We start from the raw sequence: 24,291 nt of genomic DNA on the forward strand, positions 1-24,291 counted from the left end.
AGGAACTACAAGTTGAGGACACGCGTCTCCATATTGGAGAGTGGGGGATTCGAACTTCCTATACAACACACCGTCAAGCCAGTAGAAAGTGGAAGTTGATCCGTATTTGTTGCATTTCTGATTGCCCTTCTCTGCAAGTTCTCGTATATGGGCCAATGACGGATCATTAGCTAGTTCGCTCATAATTTCAGATTTCGAGATGACTGGAATACTTTCAGGTACCTTAAGTTTCCTTAACGGTTTATCCTGCGCAGCTCGTTGTGCTCGCGTCATTACTGTACATGACATAGTATCAATGCTCCTCTCCAAATTGAGTGTTTGATGAGACACCGCATTGCTAGAGCAGGTCAGGATTATTCGGTGATCTGACACCTGTTATGTTACCTAATATGATGTAGTACACTGGTTGTCTCATGCAAAGCAAGTCAGTCCAGCCAATGAAATAGGGCGAGTCTAATTTAATTCTTGCGACTGGGGATACGCAAACAGTTCCATCGACAAGAATACACAACTTTTCGGCACCAGTGAGTTTTTCATCGGGAACAAGGTCAGGGTTTATGACTACTGAGCTACAGCCGCTGTCGCATAGAACTTTACATTTTATGTCATTAATCCAATCCATCTGTGACTGGCTGCGTAGAACAATCTGAGTTTTTACACGCTGCGCTCATTACTGGGAGTCCGTATCCGCACATCAATGTGGCGTACAACATTCACTGAGCGGGGTGAAATCAGGCAAGGTGGATATATAAGCTCCAGTTTCCATTGCACTAGGTGGACCACTTTCTCTAAATTTCGTGGCTTTCTGTGTGGTTTGCTCCATGTCACATTCAGCCTCAAAAAGGCCAGTAATTGCTGAAGCTGTCACGTTACAGCAACTTTCTCAATTTCTTTAAACTTACTGCAGCAATTATGCGCTATGTGACCCGGTTTGCAACATACAAAACGTGTACGGGATGATACATCTCGTGGTGTGTTGGCGTTTCAATGATTTGGCAAACGACGCACGATGCGTCTGCTCCTGATCTAGGAACCACCTACATGTATTTGAATATTAGCCGTTCGGTTTGCTGTTCCCAATAAAGGGAGCAAAGCTGCCGTGAGCATCTGTATACTGCTCTGCAAATTGGGCCATTTCCGTAACATCAGCCGGTTTATGCTCTTATAGGAAAAGAGCTACATGTAAATGATCACTGCCTCAATTCGTGAACTGTTCCCACAAGAGTAAATCTTTCAGACCGTCATACCTGTATGTCTTAGGTACACCTGTATTTTGGCCATAGCAACCCAACGCATCAGTAGGTTATAAAGACGGACTGCAAACTGTGGCGCACTTTCGTCTTTCTCAGGTTTTGCCAACCAAAATTTCTCTCTAAAGGCATGCTCATTCAGGTGGAATTGCTTGAGTAACACCTCCTTGAGCATTTTGTATTTGGCTGACTCATCTGAACTTAGCCGAGAATACACATTGAGTGTTTTGCCTTTCAGGAGAGCACTTAGATTTTTGGCCCACGAGTCGGGGTTCCATTCTTGCATGGTTGTGTACCGTTCGAAGCGTCAGAGGTGTGCATCCAAATCATCATACGTCTCGTTAAATACTGGTAATTTAATAATGCGATGTTGTATTTTGACTTTGAATTGAGATTGTGCATCGCCGTCTTTTGAGCCGTCAGGAGATGTGGCCAATTCGTTTTTCACATTTTCTAATGTTAGTTGTGTTTCCAAACTTTGTTGTTCTAAGCGTTTCCAAGTTCTCCACACGTTCCAAGTTCTCCACACGTTTTTCTGTGGCACTTTGTTGCAATTTCACACGCTCAGTATGGACAAACTTAATAACTCTGAGCCAGAAAACCCACAACTTTCGCCAAATAAACGTAATCTCGGATCTGACCCTCCATCATGATACCAACTGTAACCAACAGGAAGATAACACATATACATGTAGCATTGGGGGTTTGAATTGGGTGCGATGCTCTCCCACAATGCATTGGGAACTCTCTGACCAGTCTTGCACTGCAACTCGGCCCTCTGCCATGCACGTTACCTTAGGCCACCTCATGCAAAGAGAGATAAAATTAGATTGATGAATTAAAGAAATGTAATTCATGTGAGCTCATAACAGTACATACAACCATGTCTCATTCAGTGTGATTGGAAGCATTCTCTGTTTCCTCATTTTAGCCAAATTTATTATTAAATAAATGTCACCCAGGTCCCGCAGAAAGAGAGTTTAGAGTTGCTGCACATATTTGAAATGAAACACAAGAGGGCTATTGCAACGTAATAAAAAAAAAGATTTTTTACAGTACATGTATTTACAAATAAATAAAATGAAAGGTTAGCAACTTAACTTGATGAAATCAACAGATCATACATAAGACAAAGAGTGTAATTAAGCTCAAACTTAACTAAACAGAAATGTAAACCAAATCAACTTAAAGACTTCAAGACACTTGCAAAGTAAATAAAAACTATCGGAAGCAAATCAATATCTCGCAGAAAACTCACTCCAATCAATTCAAAATAATTCAAACAACGGACAGTTTCTTCGTTACTACTTTGATCACGTTAACAGCAAGCAAAATCAATATCAAATCAAATTCCGTACTCAAATAGCAAAATGAAAAAGTAGCAAAGGAATCAAACTGAATGGCGAGTGGGTGCAGGAAATGTGTACCAATATGACCTTTGAGAGCCCCAGGCAGCAGTGGACGTCCTGTATTATGACGTGTATTGCCTGTGTTTCGGACTGTACTCTATATAGGGACCTACTCAGCAACTCAGCTCATATTGGCTCGCTGCTATTGTACATGTAGGTCTGTACCCTCCAAACAGGTTATCTACAAATATAAAGTATCGAAACACATCTTGCGAATAGATTTGGCCTAGAATAAACATCAAATAGTGTTTAAAATACAATATTCCAATAAATGCGTATTACATCAACAATGACTAGGACAATGAACAAACTTTAAAGAATTGAACTTAAGGTAATTCCATCAAGGCATTTGGCTCTATGTAGCTTCAGGCATAATTTCCGTGAAGACTGGTCAGAGATGTCGTCACAAGAGAAAAATAACTTGTGGTACAATCTAGTTTGGTATCTCTTATGTCTACCCTTTTACTTGTAACCTGCGGTGGCAGATTCTACACACCTGTTGGCTATGGTGGTAACATAACCCAACCCAACGCTCCTCAACCTGTCTCTGCACCCATTTTCCTCATACACCTCCCATTCTCAGGGTTTCAAAATCCAACTGCCCCAAACAAAGTGATCCTGGGAGTGTTTCTGGTGCAACGTAATGCTAGGTATACAAAAGAAACATCTAAAAAGAACTACCATGACCAAACAATGAACAAAAAGCCTGTCTCGGGCATGTGTTATGCAATAGCCATCTGTGCCGCTTAAAGTACCCTGGGGAAGACAATAAAACTTTAAGACATCAAGAACAACAACATAGTACAGGGCACCATTACAATCTCTGTGTAGGCAGTAGTCTGGTTCGTAGGTTTAGCGTGGTCATGGTCAATCTACATTGTATGGGAACTATTCCCAGTGGACTTTTTGTGCCCCTGCTAACTTACTATGGCTGCGCAGAAATCTTCCGCGACCCTTTTTCAGCCTGTTATTTTTACATCACGATTGCGGTAAGTTGACAGGGATATTAATTTACTGTGTGTTTCCGTTGGATTTAATTTTATAAATCAACAGGAAAGTCGTGGTAAGTTGACCAAATAAAGTCCAAAGGGAACATGGCTTTAGACTTAGAGAAGTCTTCTTTCACAAATCCACCTTTGGCTGACTGAGATCTCCATGTCCCGTGCCTTTTAAACAGCCTGCCTTCAACACCTGCTGTGGCAGCCTCTATAGCACCTCCTGATTTTAGACTATGAACACAGTATTTGGAGACATCACCAACTGTTGGCTTGAGTACCTCCATCAAGACCCCACAAACTCTGGAAGGATACATTGGTTGATTGATGCTTTGTACGGTAACTTGTAACCTTGTTTTATAGCTGTTAAGTTTCTGAATAGCCTGTATAGGAATCTTTATTGGGCAACTGAGCTAATTTCAGATATTTCTCTAGCATCCCTACCAGACAGACGGAAAGAGAAAGTCTGGCGATTACTTCATGGCTACCACTTCTGTAAATATCCATTTTACTGGATGGAATGAAAATCAAAACATAAATATGATCAAAGTCAAATGGCTTGTTTTAATATGTCAAAGCTCATCAAATCGGAGGAAATCTGTAAATACGACTAAACACATAGTAACAGAAGATGATTAACTGATACACATTTAAGTCTGTACAGTAATAATTGTACATCTTAATTAATATCTCGGCTGAGATGGGCTATTTTTTGAGACTAGACCGGCAAATTTTCTTTGGAGACCCTCTATGAATTGTTTCACTAAAAGTAAAGAGAATGGATCAGATACACCTGCCAAATTATGCGTCCAAGCAATGACTGAACTGGCTTTGGAAATAGGTGAAGTATGACTTATGTACAGGGATAAGTAGTTCGGTTCTACTGGTAGTTTCATTTGCCATGTACACAAAGTTTGAAAAGCTTCTCCATACTGCTTAAGAGTAGACTCAGCTCTGCGTCTACGTCTGGTAGCCCAGATTATAAGTTGCCATCCTGTTTCATCTCATGTCCCTATGTACCCATAGCCCTCTCTGAAATATTACCTGAAAATTAAAGATAACGACTGTTAGAAATGTATTTAAGTCCATAATTTAAATAATGAGCACAGGACTTAGTCCTCTTTGGACAATATTTGCTCACAAATCATACACAAATGCCCTGACATATTGCAGCTTCTATCTGACTGCACGTTTGTTATCCTGGCAATTTGGCAAACGCCCTGGTCGATACCACCCTTCCATAATTCTCTCAATCAGCTTTTGAGGAATTTGGTCTGGCTAAGACCATTTATCTGCACTTCATACATCATCCAAACTGCAATCTGATTACAAGTATAGCACTCCTGGTTATCTGGCTAATGAATTGTTCATTAATACCCCTGCCGCTAAAATACTGGGATTTCCTGTATCTGTACATCTCCTTCTAGCGTAGTTTGTCCATCTGGGTATTAGAGTGGCCAATGAAAGTTCCAGAACCTTTTGTATACTTCATATGGAAAAGTACTCTTGAATTAGGATGGATGGGAGGAGCTAACCAGTTGAGTCCACGTGACTAGTTAACTGAGAACGGATCCACACTTTCACACCCTGGATTCCAAAATCCAGGTTAATCCGAGTTAAATCCCGGTAACTTGGTGTTATAGTAAGTGGAAAACCTGTCTATGGTATGCATCATCAAAAAATTTTTGCCAAGATTTGTCTGCTGCCCACATTGGCAGATTTCGATAAATTTGTGTGAAGAGCCCAGGCAGAGACTGAAAACAGCACTAAGAAATTTCCAAGTTTTGCTTATTTATTGACATAAAAGAGGGTTTAATCCAACTTACTGTTTATAAGACGGTTGAAGAATATCATATAACGTCAATTTAACCCTACATGGCCCATCCCCTTTACCCAGTTTGAAGCCAGAGGAAGAATCTATGCAGAGAATCACAGGTGCTTTGGTGCTGGAAAAAAGTTCAGCTGAATCGATTAAATGCTGGTCGACGGGGACTTTAACATTGATCTTCTCTATAGTGAAACTCAAGTTTTAACTAATGATGACAAAGCTTTTTACATACTCATTTTTTTCTGCTCTACAATTGATAAACCAACTAGAATAACTCACAAATCAGCAACATTGATTGATGATGTCTTCAAAAACTACACTGAACCATCCTCCACTTTCATTGTTCTATTGGACTTCAGTGATCACCTTCCAGTTATTCTCTTTGGCTTTGACTTTGCTTAAACTAAGCAGAAACCTACATGTACATGTACACATTGAAAAGAAATACCGTACTTCAGCCGAACATGTTGCTGTACTGAAAGATGAATTAGTTAAGTTGACTGCGATTCGGTTGCTGCTGGTGATGGAGTAAATTTGCGGTATTCACAATTCTCTTCCAAATAAGTAAACTCATCTCATTGATTAATGCATGCCTTATACAAAGTGTAGACATAATAATAAACTACCTAAAAATCCCTAGATCACTAAAGGCCTACTAAAATCTAAAAGAAAGAGAAATAGACTTTATAAACTATTTCTTTGAAACCTAGATCAATTAACCTAAATAAACAGATAAATCTGGTTATTGTAGGGCCTAGGCAATTCAATTCATGGCATTTGTCATATTGCCGACCACCCCAGACAGGTAATTTAATTTCGATTAAACTGGCATCAGCTTCGAGTTGCACTCCATCCAGAAGAAATTTGCGGGTTTGTAGTTTGAATGCGAGATCTGTGTGTAACAAAACAACTGGCATTCTTGAATTGCTGGCTGATCAAGACATTGATGTGCTTGCTGTTAATACTGAGACATGGATTAAAGAAGGAGACATTACTACGGTGTCACAGTTAACATCTGACGATTACCAGTTTCTCTATAAATTTCGTCAAGGTAGAGCTGGTGGTGGTGTAGGAGTATTGTATAAGTCCGGAATGAGAATACATGCCACTCCATCTACTGCGGCTGGAACATCTTTTGAGCACATTGTAGTCAATGTCGACTGTCATGAACAGTTCATGTCAAAATCATCTGATTTTGTGATAGTTGGAGACTTTAATATTCACATGGATCAGCCTCAAGCACATGATAGGATTTTTTTAATGAATTTTCTCGAGTCTTGCAATTTGATTCAACATGTAGTATCCCCAACCTATATTAAAGGTCATGTTTTGGATCTTGTTATTACTTGTCCATCTATGGACATTATCAAATCTGTAGATGTTTTGATCCTGCTATTTCTGATCATTCACTGTTCTTTAGAAATCTGTGTTCTTTACAAATCAGTAAGCCTGTGAGACCGCAGAGATCTGTGGCATTTAGGAGGCTAAAAAACATAGACTGTGAACATTTTCGTTGAGACATTCTTTGTTCTGCATTTTCAAAGTTTTTGGACGAAACTTCGTTACCCGACCCCAACGTATTCACAGCTTTTTACAATTTGGAATTAAGGATGGTTCTTAACAAGCATGCTCCTGTTCAATCAAAGGTTCTTACTATACGGTCGAATACACCATGGCTTACTGAGACCATTAGGAAGGAGAATATTAAGCGTAAAAAACTGGAGCCTCGTTGGCGATTTACTCGACTCACTGTTGACTGGGAGATATAAAAAATGCAATGTAATCGCGTTGTGAAGATGATCAAGGATGCGAAAGTGCATTATCATCAAACCTTAATCCGTGAGAGCAGGGGTGATTGTCATCAGATTTTTTGTGTGATTGATAATTTGTTATGCCATAAGTCAGTTCCTACATTTCCTACTCATAAGTCTGAAGTCAAATTGATTCGCAAATTTCTTTCAAGATAAGATCAGCAACTTACGACGTATGAGTAGTGTGGGTCAAGGAGATTTTGATATTCAAGATCCAATTCTTCCTGAAGGATGTAAGCTTAATTTAGGCTCCTCCACTTGTGCAAGTGTCCTCCAAAAACTTGTGGTACTGACCTGATACCGACTGCACTTTTAAAATGCTGTCTGCCTGAAATCTGCCCAATAATTACATCTCTTGTTAATTCTTCTATTAAGCTTGCAGTTTTTCCAAATGATTTTAAGATGTCTACGTTACTCCCATTCCAAAATCTCGGAACCTCAAGGCTGATCAAGCCGAGCTGCTTAAGAAGTATCGGCCAGTTGCCAATGTACCATTTGTCTCCAAGGTTCTTGAGAAGGTGGTTGCGCAACAGCTTACTAATCATATGACCAGGTTTATGTTGCATGAACCTTTTCAATCGGCATACAAGTGCTACCATGGGACGGAAACGGCTCTTGCCCGCATTCAAAATGATATTTTGAAAAATATAGATGAGGGCAAAGTCTCCATTCTGGTATTTCTTGATTTAAGTGGTGTGTTTGATACGCTTGATCATGACATTTTGCTTCATCGATTAAGGACACATGTAGGAGTCTCACAAAATACCTTTGATTGGTTTTCTTCTTACCTTAGAGACCGTTTACAAAGAGTTCAGATTTGGTCTTTATCACCTGATGGTCGGAGTGGATTGGATGTTGGAACCATGAGTGACACCTGTACACTTAAGTATGGTGTCCCCCAGGGCTCTGTACTCAGACCACTTTTATTCAATGTGTATATGTTGCCATTAGGGGATGTTATCAGGCATCATGGACTGAGTTGTCATTTTTATGCAGATGACACTCAGTTGTATTTGTCAGCACAGCCAACTGCCAGTAACATACAGCAACAAGTGCCAGTTTGGGAAAAATGCTGTGACGACATCAAATGTTGGATGGCGATTAACTTTTTGAAGCTAAATAATGATAAGACAGATCTGCTTATCATTGGATCGCATATGTCGTTTAGCAAAATTCCTAGAACTCTTGTGAATAATTAGTAATCACAATATTACCGCAGTCTCTGAAGTCAAGAGTCTGGGTGTGATTTTTGACAACAAAATGAATATGCAATCCCACATCAAGAATATCTCTCTGCAATGTAACACCTGAACAATATAAGCAAAATTAAATGTTGTTTGGGTCAATCAGCCACGGAGCATATTATTCATGCACTTGTTATGTCTCTCATAAACTATTGTAACTCTGTTTTAATAGGTTACTTAGCGTCAGCCCTTGCTCCTTTGCAGAGAGTCCAGAATGCTGCAGCAAGGTTACTCACTAGTGGCTAGAAATTTGACCACATCACTCCTGCGCTGATGCAACTACATTGGTTGCCAGTAAAATATCATAGGGTAATTTTTAAGGTGTGTCTAAGGATCTTTAAATGTCTCCACAACAGTGCTCCAAGTTATTTAAGTGATTTGCTTGATGTAAGGATTTCTAGTCGATTCCGCACTGGACTCGCCTAGGCTTACTCTTCCAAAAACTAGGCTGTCTTCTGCTGGCGAGAGGATGTTTTCTGTGGCTGGTCCCGGTCTCTGGAACCAGCTTGAAGTTCATCTTAGAATGTCTAGGAATGTGGAGAGTTTTAAGACCGGGCTGAAGACGCACCTTTTTAACAAGCATTTTCAGTTTCTTAGTATTGATTTTGATTATGGTACATGTAGGTTATATTTATTTATCTATATTTTGATGTACAGCGCGTGGGAGCAGCCTGATGGATTGGGCGCTTTATAAATGTCAATTTTTATTATTATTATTTAATTAGAGCTTTCAAGAAACTTACATTATCTTATCTTTTGAGCAAGAAACATCCAATATTAAAAGATAACCTGTGAAATCATTCATCAATAAATATTGAACAGAAAGTGTCAAAATACCTAACCCAGTCAGTTGTTCATATAAATAATTCTGATACTGCCGTCCCTCAGATGATTAATAAGCATTTTAGTGATTGTTTTAAAACGTTGGACAACAGTTGGCTTCCAAGATACACTGCTGACCCTGTGAAATATCTCAACTTTCCTGGTTCCGTATTTTAAAGCCCAAAACACGGGAAGAAGTTCATGACTGTATCAATCAACTTCAAATAAGAAAAGTGTGAGTCATGTGAAAAGATGATGACACCATCCCATTCAGTGACACTGTCTGGTGACTTGTGAAGCTTACTGATTAAATAATAGTCTAGGCCAGTGGTCTGGTAAGGGGGTGAAATGGGAAGGCATAAGAAGAATATATAACCAAAAGCTAGTGATGTTTATTGGATGTGATTGGGTGATGCGAGCAGAAGATTAGTTTTCAAATTCTTCTGTCAGCAAGAACAATATGCTTTTGTGCCCAGTAGGGATAACACTTAATCAGTTGCATAAGGATGATTTTGGAGGAAGTAATGCTTTTGATGGGTTGTTATACCAGTAAAGGAGATTTTATTTTACTGAGTGTTTTAAACAGTCCCAAATCCTCCAATTTCAATGTGATTTTACATACACTCTAGGGGGTTAGGGTTTTGAGTCCAGCCATTTGGCCTCAGTTAAGGCTGGCTCATACTTCAGGCAGAGGTGAAAGCGAAGCAAATCTGATGAAAGACTTTCTGCAAAATTTTGCTATTCAACTTGTGTGAATTCATGAAAGTACTTTCCTGAAAGTAAAGAATGGGGGTTTCACAAATATTTCTGAGATAGTAGATATGTGTCTCAGAGAGCTTCATTTGTGAATTTCAAAGTTGGTTGGATCTTGTTGATGTTTGCGACAAAATTAGGAATTGGTCAAGAATTTGGTTATAGATGACCAGTATATTTTCTCTATAGCACCACTATGTGAGAATCTTTTGTACCTTTTTTTTTAGTATTTTGTTTTAGAAGTCATGCAGGGTGATGTCACATATTTCAGGGCATGCTGTTGGGCCATTGGAGGAAATACTTTTTCTGAAATGGAAACATTTTTGATGTAGTAGTGAGTGGTTTTTTGTTTGAGTTGTTTTAGTACTGTGTAAATGGTGTTGTTGTTTATCACATGGTTAACTACGATGTCCCTTTTTTGTTTTTTAATGGGGGGCTAGTTTTTGCCTGGACGTGTTTTTAGTCAGTGTCTTAGCCCAATGTGGGTCAGTGGGTGAGTTCAAATTTGGAGGCTTCCAAATATTCTTCTCAATCCTGTGTCACAGAAGAGGTTGATTTGGGATGCCAAGTGGGAGATTGTTTTAAAGGATTTTTTTTTTAGCATTGTTCAGGGAATAAATATTAAACTAACGTTTAAGACCAGCCAAGCACATATTTATTCATATTCATAAATACCTTTTTATTCAGAGAGTCAAAAGAAATCAACATATGATGGATTTCCAACAATTTTTTCTAAAACTTCACTTTTATTTTCCCAAACATCCCCATCTATTTTATGGTACATGTATATTCCTTTTGAAAATTGTCCAATAAAATAGAAGTAAATAGACTTTGTGTGCGCCTGGCGCATTCTGCGTGTTGCGTCAAACACAGACTCATGAATAATAAGGATGGAGTAAACTGTCTGGTATCCAAGTTTTAGTGTGTGTTTTACACAGCAGGAATTGTCACTTCTCAGCAGGCTTTATCAAATGTAAACACATGATCAAGTTGCACGTTTCTCTGCCAATTTTGTTTTCAGTCTTTCGTTAAACACAATCTCTGGTCACTGCAAGATGCTGAAGTCTGGGAAGAGAGTGGCAGCAACCGTTTGGTCTTCTGAGGGGAGGAGACCGCACAGAAGGCCTCGCTCTGCTACTGGTAAGCCTACTCAAAGCCGGAGAGATGCTTCTGATGCAACCCCACGTTCGGTTGGGCTAGAGAAAAGTATACCGGCAGCAGCCACACCATCATCTGCAATCCCTACTGGTGCTGTAGATGGATCTCTCCCACCCGGACGCCCGCAAAGTGCTGCCGCTGCACTGCCTGTGACTTCGGGGCTTGGTGAATCAGTTGTTCCCTGTAATTTTTTCCCTTACCTGTTGTGGACCACCATCGCAAAGTGCTGCCGTGGCACTGCCTGTGACTTTGGGGCTTGGTGAATCAGATGTCACTGCAATCTTTTTCCCTTACCAGTTGTGGACCACCAATCCATTCCTTATTTAATTTCAACTGGTGATCCTACTCTTAGTATTAGTTCATCTGCATTGCCTTTGACTTCCATCCCTATTTCACTTCAAGCTGTGAGTGCTGTGTCTTCAATGGCTAATGTACAAAACTACACCGCACTGACCAGTGTTTGTGACGAGCTGGGGCTGAGGGTACCTAAAAACATCCAAGAAAAAATTTGGAATGGGGAGTTTGGCGAATTTGGTTCTTTGCTATGGGATTTGGTAATACTCATTCTCACAACTTTGTACTTATGATCGGTTTGCCTGAATCACCCACCTTGCAAATTCGCCCCCAGCTCAGCACATTCGCATAATGTCCACTGAGCAGTGGACTTCTGCCATTTATGTCTGCTTTCTTGGTTTTTGCATCCATTTACTTGATTTGCCATCCGTACTGTACCCAACAACAGAGCTGCCAAGTGGTACGGATTTTCCGTAATTGGTACAGAAATTGATCACCATTACGGGTCCAAATTGGTGTGATACCCATTTCTGCAACAATCACGGCGCGCGTGTGATGCGTCATGCATGACAACACCATGCCACCGTATTCGCTCGGACATTTCTACGACTGCACGGACTTCGCCATTCTTTCTTGGAAAAGAAATGGCTTCTAAGGCTAAACGTATGTATGGTACCATTCGAGCTGAGGTGTTGATGGTGCAGTTTCTCACCGAGCATGTACCGGTATGCACATGTTATAATGAGAATTTGGATTACCTGTTTTGCGAACATTGGTTTCTATGCCTATGCTGCAGATGCCCTGTGGAAGTACACACATCATCAAAGGCTGTCCATTTGATTTATAATTTGGCGTGCAAAGAAAATATATTTCAAAACTGTTTTTCGTTAAAATATTACTTTCCTCATACTGAAAACTCCCATACTACATCTACAATGTAAACATGCTGTGTTGTACAATGCGCATCAAATAAAAAGTTTTTAGAGTTGAGATTTCTGAAATGCTCCGAAAGAACTTGGCAGCTCTGCAACAATTACTGAAATGTGCCGATACTGTCCGATCTGCAGCCTTCCGTTGCACGGGTGCCGGCTGGCGCTATTATGATATCCAGTTCCATCTTCACCAGACGTGAATGCCTGCTCGTTCCTTGGCCAGCATCGACGCTGCATTGTGGCCAACGCTAGTGGGTAGTCCCTCACAAAACTTTTTTCGTACCTACCCCCTTAAGTCCTCCCGACAGCCATTCCGCAACTGGGTCTTACATCCTCTCAGCAGGAACAGTGAGGCACTGCTCGTGGAATCTGTTTTGACTTCAACCGCAGTCTATGTTTCCGGTTCGCATGTCTATTTGTCCACAAATGTTCCGTGTGCATGTCCCCTGGCCACTCAGCCAAGAATTGCCACAGTAGCTCCCTACATGTACGCACTGGCAGTGCTCAAGGGGCAGCCAACGCATCAACTACCAACCCCTGATCTATGGTTTCACTTTTGTCTTTCGTTTAGGCTATTTTGGTCTGGGAGTACACTCTAGTTCGGCTGGCAATTTCAAGTCCGTCCATGAACACAAGGCTTTATTACACAATAATATTATCAGGGAGATTCAGTTGGGCCGCATTGCTGGTCCTTTTTCCAGCCCCCCCATTGCCAGACTTGCTCTTTTCTCCAGTCGGTCTGGTTCCTAAGCAAACGCCGGGTGAATTTCGCTTGATACACAATCTTTGCTCCCCGTTGGGCAATTCCGTTAATGATCACATTGACCAGTCTCTTACCATTGTTAATTACTCGAGTTTTGATGACGCGATAGGGTTGGTCTTAAGTTTAGGCACTGGTGCCCTTATGGCTAAATCTGACATTAAGTCGGCTTTTTACTCGCTGCCAGTTCACCCAGATGATTTCAACCTGTTAGGCTTCTTCTTCGATGGGTCACACTACCCGTACTGCAATAAATGTATGCCCATGGGTTGTTCCATATCGTGTGTGACATATGAACATTTTAGCACATTTCAAGGAATGTACTGTACCCGCAAAGTGGCAATGACTAATGATACATTCACTACCTCGACAATTTCCTTTTTGTGAGAAGTGCCAATTCCAGTGACTGCGCTCGTGCTCTCAGTTCTTTTATGGTCGTGTGTAAGGAGTTTGGAGTTCCCTTCTGTGTCAGACAGAACGGTTGGACCGGCTAATATCATCACTTTCCTAGGGCTGGCAATCGACCCTATTGCTCAGACAATTAGAGTTCTACCCGTGAAAATCACGTCCATAGTAGAGAAGTTGGATAATGCATTATCTAAACCAAAAATTATTCTCAGGGACCTGCAGTCTTTGCTAAGAGGTTTAAATTTCAACTGTAAAGCTGTTTGCCAAGGCTGTGCATTTGTTTGATTTACATGTACATGTAACCTGCAGCGTTTACAAGCCACATCATCGTATCCACTTTTCTTCTGGGGCATAAACCAATCTGTTGGCATGGCAACAGTTCTTGGTCCATTTCAATGGCTCGGTCGTGTTTCCTCCCCAAGTGTGGCAGTCCAGTCACACCTTACGGTTGTACACCGATGCTTCAGCCGGTATAAGTTTTTGTGCATTTTTTCATGGTCATTGGACTCAGGGCAGATGGCCCTTGTCAATCCGTTCCCTGCAGTTTTCTATTGCTTTCCTTGAACTTTTTCCCATTGTGCTGGCGCTGCGCTTGTGGGGACCAGATTTGAGAAATAGATGTAGATGCGTGGTTTTCTGGACAGATAATGCAGTAGTTTTGGCCACAAATCAATCTTCAAACTTGTCCCTGCCCTAGGATTATGAAATGGGTCTGTTGGCTTGTGATCCGTTGTTTGGATCTGAATATTCATTTCAAGGTGCGTCATGTTCCTGGTATTGATAACGGCATCGCCAATGCTCTCTCTCGCTTTCATATGTACAGATTCTGGCAGCTAGCACCAGGAGCAGACCTCAATGGTACTCCCAGCCTGCAGACCTTTGGAACAACTTCAGCTAGAAATTCTTGGTCTTTTATTAGATTCTGTTGCCTCCCCCATACTCATTCAGTTTATCAGCGTACTTGGCAATTTTCCCATAGTTCAGTTTGTGCCATGGCCTTAATTGTGTTGGTTTTCACCCTTCACTTCAACAGCTGGTACAGTTTCTTGCATTTTGTCCGTCAATAATTATTCTCTCACTACCATAGGTTTTGTATGTATCTGGTATTGCTTCCACATCAGGCTTGTATAATTTTCGGATATAACCCAACACTTTGTTTTCAAATGCTTATTGCATGGGTGTTGGCAGTGTAACAGCCGTCGGGATGCACGCTGTCCTATTACATTGGATGGTCTCTGCCGTATTGTCCCAGCCTTACAATCAGACTGTTTCAGTCAGTATGAAGCCTTACTTTTCCATTTTGCCTTCCTTTTGGTCTGTTTTGGAAAATCTTAGGGTTACGATCATAATTGAACAGGCCGCATTTTCAAACTGAATATCACATAAGGCCACTATGCGGGAACAATCACTAGATTTGAACGTATAGTATGGTAATACGTGAACGTAAAACCTGAGCCCAGATTTCTTCCCATGTGCATGTATGTAACTACATGTACTTATAGTATGGTAATACGTGAACCTAAAACCTGAGCCCAGATTTCTTCCCATGTGCATGTATGTAACTACATGTACTTATAGTATGGTAATACGTGAACCTAAAACCTGAGCCCAGTTTTCTCCCCATGGGCATGTATGTAACTACATGTACTTATAGTATGGTAATACGTGAACCTAAAACCTGAGCCCAGTTTTCTCCCCATGGGCATGTATGTAACTACATGTACTTATAGTATGGTAATACGTGAACCTAAAACCTGAGCCCAGTTTTCTCCCCATGGGCATGTATGTAACTACATGTACTTATAGTATGGTAATACGTGAACCTAAAACCTGAGCCCAGTTTTTTCCCCATGTGCATGTATGTAACTACATGTACTTATAGTATGGTAATACGTGAACCTAAACCTGAGCCCAGTTTTCTTCCCATGTGCATGTATGTAACTACATGTACTTATAGCATGGTAATACGTGAACCTAAAACCTGAGCCCAGTTTTTTCCCCATGTGCATGTATGTAACTACATGTACTTATAGTATGGTAATACGTGAACCTAAAACCTGAACCCAGTTTTCTTCCCATGTGCATGTATGTAACTACATGTACTTATAGCATGGTAATACGTGAACCTAAAACCTGAACCCAGTTTTCTCCCCTTGTGCATGTATGTAACTACATGTACTTATAGTATGGTAATACGTGAACCTAAAACCTGAGCCCAGATTTCTTCCCATGTGCATGTATGTAACTACATGTACTTATAGTATGGTAATACGTGAACCTAACACCTGAGCCCAGTTTTCTTCCCATGTGCATGTATGTAACGACATGTACTTATAGTATGGTAATACGTGAACCTAACACCTGAGCCCAGTTTTCTTCCCATGTGCATGTATGTAACGACATGTACTTATAGTATGGTAATACGTGAACCTAAAACCTGAGCCCAGTTTTCTTCCCATGTGCATGTATGTAACGACATGTACTTATAGTATGGTAATACGTGAACCTAAAACCTGAGCCCAGTCGAGGATGTGTGGGCTTGGTCAGTGACAGCCGGTTGTGGGGGATTTGGTAGGGATGGGTTGACGATGGTTGGAATTTATTTTGAAAATACATGTACTGACACTTTCAGTATCTTGAAAGATCTCAGACCGAATAAATATTCATTGGAGGTTTACAACAGAAATATGAGGGATCATATGTGTATAGATATAGTCTGAGCCAGTTCCACACTCCCGTCACTTCAGGCATGAACTAGATTATATTTTCAGACTGATTTTTCATACAGTTTATTTAATGTGTGCTTGAGTCTATGAGTCTATTCAAATACACATTGTCTTGTGTTCCTTCACCACTTTAATGTGTGCTTAAGTCTACATGTATGAGTCTATTCAAATACACCTTGTCTTGTGTTCTTTCACCACAGCATGTTTATGTGTAGCACAACCCCGACAGAATGCTGGAACATGTCTCACGGATAAGAACTTGAGTTTCTCATGCATCTGCCCTAACGGCTGCATCAGGTAAAGATGTCAATGGCTATTTCTTCTGCTTGAATGTCCTGAAGTCTTGGATAATGGCATTACATATTGTCCAGTAAATAATTGGGTGTGCAAGTGCACAGACTGTCTTGAGTCTCTTCATGTAAGAGGACATATGAAAATAGGGTCAGGTTATCTGTATATGTAGACATATCTGATGGGATAAGCCACAGCAGTTGCCCTGTCTGATCAGCTCTGGCTGATGTTTTATCAGTGCCTGGACACAAAGTCTGAGAAGTGTATGGACGTACAGCGTATGCTGAACTTGAATTTAGCCACTGTTGTTGGCCTCTTTTGGTAGCAAATATTGCTTCTTGGCTGTGTCCCAGAGTGTTGGGAATTGTCAGGTTTTCTGAAGCCTGCCCTGGGAATGCAACCCAGCAGCCTAATCAGTGTGATGGTGCTTCCGATGTGGAGGGTGCTGATATGGGGTGCTCGCCACTGCTCGAGTCTTGCAATTTTGTTCACATTCTACCTTCCTTCATCTCTTTTAAAAAACGACGAGAGGTCCTTTCTCACAAGCACTGAAAACACGGGTCCTATGTGGTGAAATAGCTTCAAACTGCATGGGTGTTATGTCTCTTGAAAGTGCACCCTTGTCTCCAAATTGCACGGGTCCAGCACGTTTTCTGCACGGATTGAAACCTCCTTCCTAACTCCATCATCAGTGCATAACCAACGCAAGTATCACTGGGTAAAGCATGCCATTATCCTTAGGATATTGTGTATTGACATCTATCTTGCTCTTGCCTTTGTGCAGAATAGCACACAATATGCTGCCCATCAGTCATAGCCTTGCTGCCATCTGGTTCTGTACACACATTAGCATTGTGTTTCCATATTTTTTTTTTGGGGGGGGAGAGTTGAAACCAGACTTATGAAGTTGGAGCCTTCCTTTCCCTTATAACAATTATCATCCGGACCCATGAATAAAAACAAAATGACGAATTATTGTGGGCAGTGAAATTTCTGACTTTCTTTCCCTTTTGAAAGATTTCTCTTGAGCCAAATTCAGAAAAAAAGGAACAACACATTCACAGCAATTCCAGGGATCAAACTAGATACCTCACACTTAAAAATCTGATGTCTAACGGATGAATTGTTCTGCTCCATTCACATGAGAAATTGTTTAGGTTAGAAAGTACCAGTTTGGAGCTGTATAATCTTTGATGGCAACAAAGTTACCTCTAAGCGGCAGGGACGATTTGGTGCCAGTGTGGCTACTCGTGAGTAAGAGCCAAGGAATCTGTCACAAAATTGAGATCAACCTCTAACAGTCGAATGCTTCATCATCATTGGTTTCTTGCACAAATGTTCATGCATAAAAAAGCAAGAGTATGGGTTGGAAAATTGCTGAAAATATTGCAGTATCAGTGATAGTGGTGAAAATGTGGCAAAACCAGGAACATTTACCAACGTGCTGCATATTGTAGCTATGAAAGCCTTCGATGAAATTGCAGGCATCCCTTGCATCAAACACCATGCACCAACCTTTGCAGGTGTGTGTTTCCTGTGCTTGTGCCATAAAGCCCTTTGTGGCTTCCACATTTTCATAATGCTTATTTGTGCACGATATTTGAGTGTGGCATATTCATGAAGGAAATAAGAAGCTGGTTCTTTGTCATAAACTTTTCTTAATTAGAAATTTGTGCGTTGGTCAGTTTTATTTAAGATGTCTACAATTATATCTTTAAGGTGTATCAACAATGAAAAAATAGCAATACAAAATGGATCGGTAATTGATTGGTAATGGATTGGTACGCTGAACTTCTGAAGCTGACCATTTCAAGTACGGTTGCACAGGAAAGCTTAGTTTATGAGCTCTCAATTGATCTCTATAATCACAGATAAATAAAAGCTATTAGCCTGTCATAACAAAAGGTAAACACCTGTTTCGCGTGTGTGGGGTTAAGTGTGTCACCATCAAAAGCACATATAATCTTCCTTATGTGCTTAAGCGCAAGTAACTTGTACAACTGGGCCATGATGTCTTGAGACGTCTGTGCTGGTCACAGGACAGTGCCGCAGGTCATTGTCTTATCGCAGTCGTAAGAAGGCAGAGTGATTTTCCCTCAATGATGCTGTGGAATGGCCTCCTTGGTCATCTGGTCTTATACCCAGTGATTATTTCCCTTTATTTATGTATAGGAACATCTTGATGTTGTTGTGTTGTGATTCCGTATTCTAAATAAAAATCAAGGTCATGTGCAACAACCTAGCAGTGGTGTGACAAACAGTCCAAGAAATGCACCACTGCTGTGAAATTTATTGTAAATAGGGAACATAGACGCGTTGAAGGTGTTGCTGAATGAAGAGGTGAATCATTATCCTTTTTTTCTGAATAAGTAGTTAATTCCAAAGAAAGCTTGTTTATTTTATTCACAAATCCAGTGCCAGAACTTGTAGAAAGCTCAGAGAACCATCAGCCCTATCAGAGAAAAGGATGGTTTTACGTATTAATCTGTAAAACAACATTGCTTAATCATCCATAATGGCAGATATGCAAGTCAGGCATCAACAGGAAACTTCTAAACTAGCGGTATTCTTTCAGATGCAACCACACAGTGTTTGGCATCATACTTTTGATGTACTAATGCGTTGTAGTACTGAATTTCACTTATTTTTACATACAATCTGTCTAATGATTTTTTAAACTAACTGGTGATGGGTCTTTCCTTATCCTTTGTTTAGCTTTTATTTTAAGCAGCACACAGTTTAATTAGAAGTAACTGTAATAATGTAACTAACTAACGGTTGTGAAACCTTTATTTCGATTACACAGTATTATTTTGCACAAAAAATGGTGAAGGGGGTTATTTACCAGCACCAAGTGCACGTTCTGTTAACATTTAGCTTCATGTATATTTTGTGTACATCTTCGGAAAGTATGCACAAGGAGCTGGAAACGTAAACCTTGGGTTTGGGCAGATTTGGGGCACACCTTTTTTGAAAGGGGGACAGTTACATTTTTTGGGGGGGGGAGGGGTGGGCCCATAAAATTTTAATCTTTTGTCACGCAAGGTTTAATGGCCTTTCTAGAATATACTATTAGAAGGAAGGAAAATTAAACGGCCCCCAATGTTTTTCTCTGTATCAATAAAATGCCTCTTTTGCCTCCACCCTCACCTTTGGTAGGTCAATAATAAGGCTAAAATAGTTGTCTTATTTTAGTTGTCTTATTTATGTCTTGTTCTCTTTTATTTCATTGACCTGCCCTTGACCCACACCATCAACATATTTCGGGAAGAATATGTCAATAAAAGGTATCGTAACTGTGGTCTCTGTCAGGTGTGTGTGCTGTTTGTTGATTTTTAATTTGATTTATTTGAATTTGCCCATTTCCTTTTTGTTTTGTTTTATTTTTTTAATTGTTATTCGCTCGTGTGTACAAAATAATCAGTTCTTTTACTTTTCCAAAACGTTCACGCAGTTTTTTGCTTTTTCTCTTGGCGTGTCTCAATCAGGATCTTGAAGAACTTAGTTTCGTAATATTAGCAAAGAGAGAGGTTTAATGTGTTCACTTTTTCGGTAGGATAATTCCACTGTAGGCAAAATGCCCTGTATATTTATTTAGATCACATATAAACGTTTATCTGCGATTGCTGGCTTCGCCAAGTGCTTCTTTTATTGGATGCCTCAAGTTAAAAAAATACCAAGGAGTTCGAGAAAGATCGTTTAAGAGTTTAATTTGACTAAAAGTTGGTACAGTGAGTCATCTGATTGCACATCAACATAATTCAAATTCCCTAGACTTAAGATACTGCGCTATACCTCGTGATTCGGGGCAAGTTTTTGCGTAGCGACCTCCGTCTCTGAAATGTAGAGTCCTTAAATTTGTGCCCTTCTTGTCCATTGAAAACAGTGTATTGGTGCAAGGGGTCTCTTATGTAACTAACAAAAGCTTGCCCCGAATCAAGAGTGTCTTTAGTGTCTTTAGTGTGGAGAATTCAAATTGAATTAAAAGAACTATCAAAAGGCTCGTTTGATTTAAAGCCCCCACTTCGGCAATAAAAGAACGCGCATACTTCACGCCGTTCAGTCTTTGATACGTTCTCTCAACGTTCCCCTAGACGAACTTAAGAATGAATGAATAGCATTTGTTACGCACGATTTTCTTTGACGCTGTTCCAATTATTTGTTGCGTCCGATCGCCGCATTTGGTCCAGTTGTGATTTGCAAAGGCATCATGCGATATACGAGTAGAATGTGTTTTGTAGGGCAGGCATTTATGCAAATTTTGAAATTCCTTTGCCAGCACGTGGTAACCGGACATGCGCATTTCTAGATCGACGTTTGCCTCGCCCCCGAAGCTTGCAACATTTCGTCATTTGCTGCTCTGACCTTGCGTCACGAAACATCTCCCGCGAGGGCATCCAAAACGTGCCACTTTCAACAGTTTCAACGAGAGAGGTGTAATGACTGTAAGTATTAAATGTGAAAACACATTTTGTAGCCTTTTAAGCCATCTTCCTCAACGTAGGCCCGGTCCGTTTACTTTCTTTTTTACTCCATTTGTCGAAGTTAAAGCAAAAATGCGACCGGGCGTTATCAAGTCGCAATTAATTTGTGGAACACGAACACGAGTAGTGCTGTAACTTTACTCGCTCAGCGCCTTAACACAAAATGAATTTGATTGTGGTCAATTCCCGTAACTGACGTAACCGAGCTTATTTTACGTATGCAAGCTGAGGCCCTATTGGCCGTTTTCTGGGACCTGAAGTGCATTGTATCGGATACTCAACAGAGTCCACTCTTACCAGCATGGGAAAATAAGTCAGAATTCTGAACAGACAAACAATATACTTCGTTTTGGAATTTAGTATCGAATGTAGTTGGCAAAAAGGCTCTTGAAAAACGTGTCGAGGTTAAAATAGGACTGGAAAATAAGATTTCGTCATGCAATGTTAGGTTACGCCCCGGATTTCCGGTTAACGAAACAGTGAAAATCTGATTGGAAGAAAAATCCCTAAAAAGAAACGGCATTTTTCGCACTTTTTGCTGTGAGACAAATTTATTGTTGCCTTTGAATGACTAGAATTCCGAGCAGATTCATTCGTTTTTGCAATCCAAGATCCGTTCTGTGAAACACCTTGTTAAATTCTTTTCTTCCGAAGAGTTCCACAGGCGGACGCCATTAATTATTCAGGGCAGTGACTCATAAACTGTAAGAAAGCAAACACGCGTCAGGAACAGTTAAATGGACTAGGGAAAATCTAAGTCTTTACTTAGAAAACACTCAGAATTTTCCAGACGAGTCTCGTGGGGTTTTGTGCACAGGCTGCCTCCGTACAAGAAAAGAAACCATCTTGTTAGGCTAATTAACCCATTTATTGATGAAGAGTAAACCCAATTTTGATTTTGAGCATTTCCCACGTGGCATAAACTGAAAAAGTTAGAAGACTGGTCCACTAAGATAAAACTCGCGCTTCGATGCAATTCGATTTACAGAAGGGAACAAATTTGCCCGCATTTCCAATAATAAAGTCATACAGTGTATTAAACACTGCTGTTTCACTAGCATCATTGACAATAATTTGTTGCTTCTTGTGTGAATTGCTTTTTATTTTCTTGAGATGCTATTTGGACATTTTCAAGACATCATTTTGTATAAAGTAAAGAATTCTCATTGTCTTTTCTGTGTGTCTTGTTTGCTTTTGCTATAGAAACAGTCACCACGTCTCCACGTTCCAGGCCACCACTGTAACAAGAGTGTAGACTGCAATCTCCTCCAGTGAAAAGGCTACTAGTAGAGACTAATAGAGTAGTAGAGACTCATTGATCCCAAGTTACAAGGTAAAACATAATTGTTAAAGTAGTGTCTTATCCCATATTTTGGAAATGTAGAAAATAAAATGGCCGAAATTGTTCCTAACCACATGTTTTAAAGTTGGAAAAATAATTGCTGCTAATGTGATTTTAACCCCAATAAATGAGTATAACTGACTAGAACTTCACAATTACTCTGGTATTTATTCAGTATTTCAAATAAAACAAAACAGGTAGAAATATGTTGATCCCTCTGCCCTAATTAAACTTGAAATTAAACCATAATGAACAGATTCTAATTGAATGGCATTACTTGGAGGACATGCAACATGCTATTAAAATTGTTCCTAAAAATGGCTAAAATTGTTCTAACCCTTACGTCTCGAAAGAGTAAAATTAAAAGCATAATTGTTGCTAAAATTCTAACCCACATGTTTAAAAAGTGAATTGTCTGAAACCTTACATTTTAAAATTGCCATTAAAATTGTTCTAACCTCTCATGCTTTGAAAGAGTAAAATTGCAAGAATAATTGATTCTAAAATTGTTCTAACCCCCATGTTAAAAATGCGAATAACTATGTTTTAAAAAAGTAAAATTACAAGTATATTTGCTAAAATTGTTCTAACCCCCATGTTCTAAAAAAAGTAACTTGTTTGCAACCTTTCATTTAAAATTGTTCTAATCTCTCGTTTTAAAAGGTAGTAGATAAAATGGCGGAAACTGTTCGTAACCCCATGTTTTAAGAGTAAAACTGCAAGAATAATTGCTTCTAAAATTGTTCTAACCCCCATGTTAAAAATGCGAATAACTATGTTTTAAAAAAGTAAAATTACAAGTATATTTGCTAAAATTGTTCTAACCCCCATGTTCTAAAAAAAGTGACTTGTTTGCAACCTTTCATTTAAAATTGTTCTAATCTCTCGTTTTAAAAGGTAGTAGATAAAATGGCGGAAACTGTTCGTAACCCCATGTTTTAAGAGTAAAACTGCATGAATAATTGCTTCTAAAATTGTTTTAACCCCCATGTTGTTAAAAATGTGAATAACTATGTTTTAAGAAAGTAAAATTACAAGTATATTTGCTAAAATTGTTCTAACCCCCATGTTGTTAAAAATGTGAATAACTATGTTTTAAAAAAGTAAAATTACAAGTATATTTGCTAAAATTGTTCTAAACCCAATGTTTGATTAAAAAAGTGAACTGTTTGCAACTTTTCTAACCTCTCGATTTAAAAAGTAGTAGATAAAATGGCGGAAATTGTTCCTAACCGCATGTTTTAAGAGTAAAACTGCATGAATAATTGCTTCTAAAATTGTTCTAACCCCCATGTTGTTAAAAATGTGAATAACTATGTTTTATAAAAGTAAAATTACAAGTATATTTGCTAAAATTGTTCTAAACCCAATGTTTGATTAAAAAAGTGAATTGTTTGCAACTTCGCATTTAAAATTGACATTAAATTTGTTCTAAACCCCATGTTGTAAAAAAGTGACCTGTTTGCAACTTTTCTAACCTCTCGATTTAAAAAGTAGTAGATAAAATGGCGGAAATTGTTCCTAACCCCATGTTTTAAGAGTAAAACCAAGAATAATTGCTTCTAAAATTGTTCTAAACCCAATGTTGTTAAAAATGTGAATAACTATGTTTTAAAAAAGTAAAATAACAAGTATATTTGCTAAAATTGTTCTAAACCCAATGTTTGGTTAAAAAAAGTGAATTGTTTGCAACTTCGCATTTAAAATTGACATTAAATTTGTTCTAAACCCCATGTTGTAAAAAAGTGACCTGTTTGCAACTTTTCTAACCTCTCGATTTAAAA

General features: G+C 39.5%; 1 protein-coding gene and 1 long non-coding RNA gene across 8 annotated transcripts in view; both read left to right on the forward strand.

Annotated features, from left to right (window-relative positions):
• The window catches only part of LOC147795505 (uncharacterized), a 78,214-nt gene extending 61,527 nt beyond the window's left edge, over positions 1-16,687 (forward strand). For 5 of the 7 annotated variants that reach the window (XR_015423813.1, XR_015423814.1, XR_015423808.1 and 2 more), the window contains 2 exons: positions 11,134-11,435; positions 16,591-16,681. The gene's annotated coding sequence lies outside the window, so the exon portion shown is untranslated. Of the gene's footprint in view, positions 1-11,133; positions 11,436-16,590 lie in introns of all 7 variants that reach the window. The other 2 variants (XR_015423812.1, XR_015423811.1) reach the window with 2 other exon arrangements.
• A 357-nt stretch (positions 16,688-17,044) lies between these two features.
• LOC147795506 (uncharacterized) lies at positions 17,045-23,644 on the forward strand. The gene is made up of 3 exons (XR_015423807.1): positions 17,045-19,968; positions 20,961-21,126; positions 22,369-23,644. It is a non-coding gene; the product is annotated as an uncharacterized LOC147795506 (long non-coding RNA).
• The last annotated feature ends 647 nt before the right edge of the window (positions 23,645-24,291 follow it).

Source organism: Acanthaster planci, unplaced genomic scaffold, assembly GCF_054643075.1.
Source record: "Acanthaster planci isolate LZ-2023a unplaced genomic scaffold, COTS_SCS Contig12, whole genome shotgun sequence".
Lineage (NCBI taxonomy): Eukaryota > Metazoa > Echinodermata > Asteroidea > Valvatida > Acanthasteridae > Acanthaster > Acanthaster planci.